This window comes from Lytechinus pictus, chromosome 18 (assembly GCF_037042905.1).
Source record: "Lytechinus pictus isolate F3 Inbred chromosome 18, Lp3.0, whole genome shotgun sequence".
NCBI lineage: Eukaryota > Metazoa > Echinodermata > Echinoidea > Temnopleuroida > Toxopneustidae > Lytechinus > Lytechinus pictus.
The window spans coordinates 10393550-10399734 of NC_087262.1; positions in this window are offsets into that span (position 1 = coordinate 10393550).

Genomic DNA, 6185 nt, shown 5'->3' on the forward strand with positions numbered 1-6185 from the left:
GGCGGTGATGATGATGGTGGTGGTGGTGGTGATTATGGTGGTGGTGGTTGTGATGATGATGGTGGTGGTGGTGGTTGTGATGATGACGTTGATGATGCATCATCATCATCATGATGATTGTGAAGATGGTGGTGTTGTTGATGGTGATGGTTATGATGATGATGGTGGTGGTGGTGGTTGTGATGATGATGATGATGATGGTGGTGGTGGTTGTGATGATGATGCATGATGATGATGATGATGATTGTGAAGATGGTGGTGTTGATGGTGGTGATGATGATGGTGATGATGGTGGTTATGATGATGATGATGATGATGGTGGTGGTGGTTGTGATGATGGTGGTGGTGGTTGTGATGATGATGATGATGATGATGGTGGTGGTGGTGGTAGTGGTATGTGGTGAGGAGGAGAATGATGATTGTGATAATGGCAATGATCATTCTGTCGGATGATGATGATATGTCCAAATACGCTTATGGCGCTTTTGCAGCTAACGTGTACAGAATTACCACCTTGATGTGACATTCTGCATGGTCAACCCCCCTTATTCCTATTTTTCCTCATTTTTGGGGGGGATGGAGGGGATTAAACCAACAAAATTAAGCGAACAGCGCCATCTCTCGATCTGAATTTCGTTATGCTTTTCACAGTAAATCATGATGGGAGTAAATGTTACAAAGATCTGACGATTTTGATTCCATCTTATTTCCGTTTCAATGGTCAACACTGTGCTTAAACCATGAAATCCCAGAGAAACATAAAATAGACACATTGAACGCGGATGGTATGAGAGAATCAAATATGCTTTGAATATTTTTTTCACACAGAAATATAGTAGAATTATATTTCACTTTTTAAGGTTATATTTTAATGTTCAAACCACAGGCCAATGAATGTGATAATCTTGCTCCATTTTTTTACTCCGAAATTCTCAGAATACAAATTGTTTAAAATTACCAAAAATTTGTTTGAATAAAAAAGACATAGTTCATCAACAACACAGCAAAAATATATAACATTATTAATGATAATGGTGCATTATATATTACCATATGTTTTTTAATAATTAAAATATATTGACGATTTTCTCCGCAGGTTTCCAAATTTATTTCATAAAATCGAATATCTTTTTATGAAAATGAACAAATTTCGGTGTTGAATATTTGATAAATAGCCCGAAAGTATGATTTTCATGACATCCCGCTTCCTTTTATTTCTAACAAATCACTAGAGGGCAGCAAACAGCATTCTCTCTCGGATTACACCATAACACAGCATTTAAAAAAATATTACCGTGATTTGTGTTTATGTGATTTGCAAACACCTAATAATCATTTGTAAATTTTGTGATTTATTTCAATTCGTTATGATAAAAACAGAAATAAAAATATATATATTACCACGATAAATATCACGTGATGGAGTATGTATGAAAATGTATGAGTGTGATAATAACGGTATTAACAATGATCTTGATATTCATTTACACAGAACATAAAACCATCATTCATGCATAAACATAAAGTGAAATTGGATGTTTAGTTTTGTTTTTTAAGGAAATTTTATTTCGAAGTAATTTTAAGCCAATTGAGGCATTATACATACAGTTTTGGCAATCATAATCCTAGCTGAAACGCACGGAAAAGCACTTTCGTAAAGAGAATCCTCTGATTGTTAGAACTCAAATAAAACAATTTTTCATCTTTTTACAATCAATGGCAATCAATTTGTGTTTTTTTCCTTTGGCCTTCTCGTTTCTGCAGGCTTCTTCAATTTAGTTTTTGCCTTGCGAGCCCGCTTGCGAGCTTTCGCGGTTTCGCCCACTCGTTTCTGCAGGCTTCTTAAGAAACGAGTAGGCGAAAGCTCACAAGGTATAAAAACCAAATTGATTGTGAAAAAAATGAAAGTTTGTTTTGTACGGAAAAGTATTATTTAAAAAAAAAATCATTTAAGGAGATAAATTTGGCACAACTAATAAAAAGAACCAAGAGACGATTGGAAAGCGAGTACACAATAAGGCCTGCCCTTCGCGTCTACAATGGCATCAGTCACATTTGCTCTATACCAGTCTATACGGCGGCCGTACGGCGAGTCCAAAACAGCCGTTTAAACATTTCTTGTACCAGCTACGATATAGGACGTTTCAATAAAAATGAATAAAATTCCTGTTTTCAACTCGCCATACGGCCGCCATAGATAAAACGTGACTGAGGTATTACCTGCAGTCACTTTTTCCCTACGGCGGGTACGGCGAGTCGAAAACAGCCGTTTTATTCATTTTTATTCAAACCACCTGCATGCTGGTATGTTAAAACCGGTGTTTTCGACTTGCCGTACTGCCGTCGTAGGAGAAACGTGAGCGCCGTTAAGTTCATTAAATAGCACATTTTATCGCACTATACTAATGTGAAGTAGAACTTTAGTTTTACTTTCAGTTTCATTTTATTTCACATCTCTCATAAAAATATTAAATAACATAGGCCTACTCTGCAAAAACACAATATACAGGCCTATGGAAAAAGGTTTCGCCAAAAAAAAAAAAAAAATGGGAAATCGATTATACAAAGTGAACGAATAAGAGTACATTAGTGGATGTGGGGGATCAGCAATTAACAAGCCTGTGTAGGCGGATCCGTTGTATCATGGACCTAATACTACTCTAGGTCCAGGCTAGCTTGTATACATGCAAAAAATTGACAAACAAGGCAATAGCGTAAGAAAAGAAAGAAAAAAGATCCTACACCAAAAAGAAAATAATTAATTCAATTGGGAGTGGGAGGCGGGGATGGAGAGGGGGTTAACATGCAAATAATAATATTTACCTATTGATGTAACAATTCAATAACAATATTTTATATTTCCTTTTAAAGTTAGATAAGGTTGAACATAATAACATATACATAACATAATTATGACGGTGAAAATCACCCACATTCATACGAAACGCTTCCCAGGTGATTACCCGGGTTAATTGCTTGAGATATCATAGCAACAGGACTACGGGAGGAAATCGATATAGGATGGAGGAATAGACTTGTGAATAAAAAAAAAAACGCATTCGTATAAAAATTCATATGTTTTTTTTTTCATTATTTTCCAAGAAAAAAAAACAAAAAAACACATACGTTGCATATTTTATGCATGCCTAACTATATTTAAGATATGCAAAAACATGAATTATCATTTTTTTTTAGGTTTTTGATTAAATAACATTATAAAGCATTGTCAACTGAGAAATTGAGACAAGTGCGACCTTACCCCTTTTTTTTCCAAAAGCGATCGTAGCATTTTTTTACCCGTTTTCACCTCATGCATAAGGAGCCGTTTCTTTGGAAGACTGCCCCTAGTTTTATTTTGGTTTCTAATAATAATTATGAAAAGTGCATACAGGGGCGGCGATCCTTGGGGGCCGGATGCAGAGTGTCCCCCACACTTATTGAAGCAATGAAAAAGTTCCCTTTTTACGTAAGAAAAATGCCCCCCCCCCCCTCACGAACGTGTACTGTGCCCCTTTCATCGGAAGGGGACCCGTTTTAGGTGTTACCAAGTGCCCTTTCTCGTGTAAGTTTTTTTTTCAAAAAAAAAGCCCCCTCACGGACGTGTTTTGTGCCCTTTTCACCTGAAAAGGGCTAGCTTTATGTGTTAGCAAGTACTCACTTGCCTTCCTCAGTTGTTAGTGCACTTTCTCGAATCAGTGCCCCTTTTTACCCAAGAAAAGTGCCCCACATGAATATGTGCTGTGCCCATTTCACCTGAGAAGGATCTGTCTTAATTTTTTGCCGTTAGCAAGTGCCCTTTTGCCATATAGGTGCCCTTTCTCGTATCAGTGCCCCCTTTTACCTAAGAAAAGTGCCCCCACGAACGTGTTCTGTGCCCCTTTCACCTGTGGACGGCCTTTTTATGTATTAACGAGTGCCCCTTTGCCTTCTTATAGGTGCCTGTTCTTCATATCAGATAAGTTGTCCTGAAAAACCACTCTTTTCATCCCCGATGAGCGCCCGGTTTCTTCATTTAGCACCTTTCCAGGCTCCGTTCGGCCTCCTTCTGCAAGTGCATTATGAACTTGTAAAATTAATCCTATACCTTTAAGTTTCATGAGTCATGTGAGTGGGGGCAAATAAGTTTTTGTTTGTTTCAAGATCATGGCCGTACGCATGGGGGACCGTTGCCCCACTCCCGAATTTTTTTTACTGCAGATTTTCACAAAATTCACCAAGAGTGCTCAAAATCCATCAATTTCACTCAAGGCCGTACACAGACTTTTTCGAAAAAACAACAACAAAAACTGAAAAGCGAGGGAGCGAAGGGGCCGATCTTGTCGTTGGGGCATTTTTGCATTTTGTCAAGTGAAGTTGAAGGTTGCAAATTTTGTGAAAATTTTCAGTAGAATAATGTAATTGCTCCTATTATTGTCCTTTCATTACCAATTGTTCCTATTTTCAAAGCAGCACCGTTTCCAATTTCCCAATACACAGTAAAAACTCTCTTTAATAATTCATCCAACGTTGCTTTATTTATGCGTATAATTTATAGAAAATTAAACTTTGTTGTTTAAACACTGTACACTTAAACTGTTGGCTACTACTGTAAGGTTAATAATTTTATAGTAAACAGTGTTGTATGCGGGGGGGGGGGTGTAATCAATAATAATTTTATAGTGGAAAACAGGCAATATTTAACTTTCTAGTTAAAGCAAGACACCACTGCAAAGCTCCAATTAATGGAAAACACAATAAGTGCTGCTGCAAGTTTTTACGAATTATTAATTGACCAGCTGGTGCATGCACGCGTATAACCTTAAATGGTATCTCCACAAATCAGAAAGAAATTTGCCGAAACCGAATCCCAATTTCCAGAAATTCAGTCATTTCCCGAAATCTTCAAGTTTGATTTTACTTGAACAAACTAGGATATATCAAAGGGAACGTTGACGACCTGACAAAAAAGTGTACTGTACAAAAGGCATAAAAATAATAATAAAAATATTGGTTTAAGTTTGAGGAAAATCCACTAAAGATTTGAAAAGTTATTATATATTTTTGATTTGTGACGTCATATGTGAGCAGGTTCCCCATATTATAATTATCTTGTAAAGTAAAAAAAAAAAAATTCTCCAAAAAGACTAAAATGATTTTAATGCACTTTCAGTATATCAGCCGACAAATCATGTCATAATCTCCAGAAAGAATCAAATTTGTAGTCTTCATGATCGACCATTAAAAAATGGAAATTTATGCATTTTTATATATTTCATAACAAAATAATGAGGCAGCTGCTCATAATATGACGTCCGTGACAAATCAAAATATTAAAATTCTAATAGCTTTCTTAATAAAGGGGCATGTTTAGGTCTGTTTGTATATATAGTGACTCATGCGTAGGATACAACTATCTCACCAATTAAATAATGCAAGCGCGAAGCACAAGCTTAGTTTTTTTTTCATATTCTGACCTGAAAGCTTGACGTTCGAAGCACTTTTTGGACCGATGATCACGATGGCTATCTAAATGAATTATTGATACAATTTTGGATATTTCGATCTACTTTTCTTTTAAATGAAGACCGAGATATGTGTCAAATTAACAATTATTGCAAATCCGAAGCGAGTGCTTTTTGATCGAGGTTTAGACCCGAAAATGAAACGTGACTAGTCAGTTTTTATAATCATGAAAAGGATGGGTGTCCTCCCAAAGAAATGATGCGAGCACGAAGCGAGAGCTAAAAACTTTTGATATTCCAATCTGAAAACCGGACATTTTAATCTCGCTTTTAAATAAAGAACAAGCTGTGTATCTCAAAAAACAAGTTAATGTAAGCGTAAGATCGAGAGAGGACCGTTGATTTTGGGGGATGATTGGCCTATAAATGATGCAAGCGAAAAGCGCGAGATGAATTTTTGTGGTGGGTTGGGGGGGGGGGGGTTAGATCTAACAACGGGACTTCCAAAGCACTTTTTAAAATCATGTATAGGATGAGTAGCTAACTAAACAATTAATGCGAATGCAAGGCGCTAAATATAATTGATAGTAGGCCTACTGATTTAGGAATACGGGATACATAATCTTGCATGCTAATAATTTGAGCGCGTATATAGAGCGAGCCGAAATTTGTTATCAGTTCAGCACTTTTTGTAATCTCGTATCTCGCTATAATGAAACTCTTAATTCACCAGCGGAACAATTT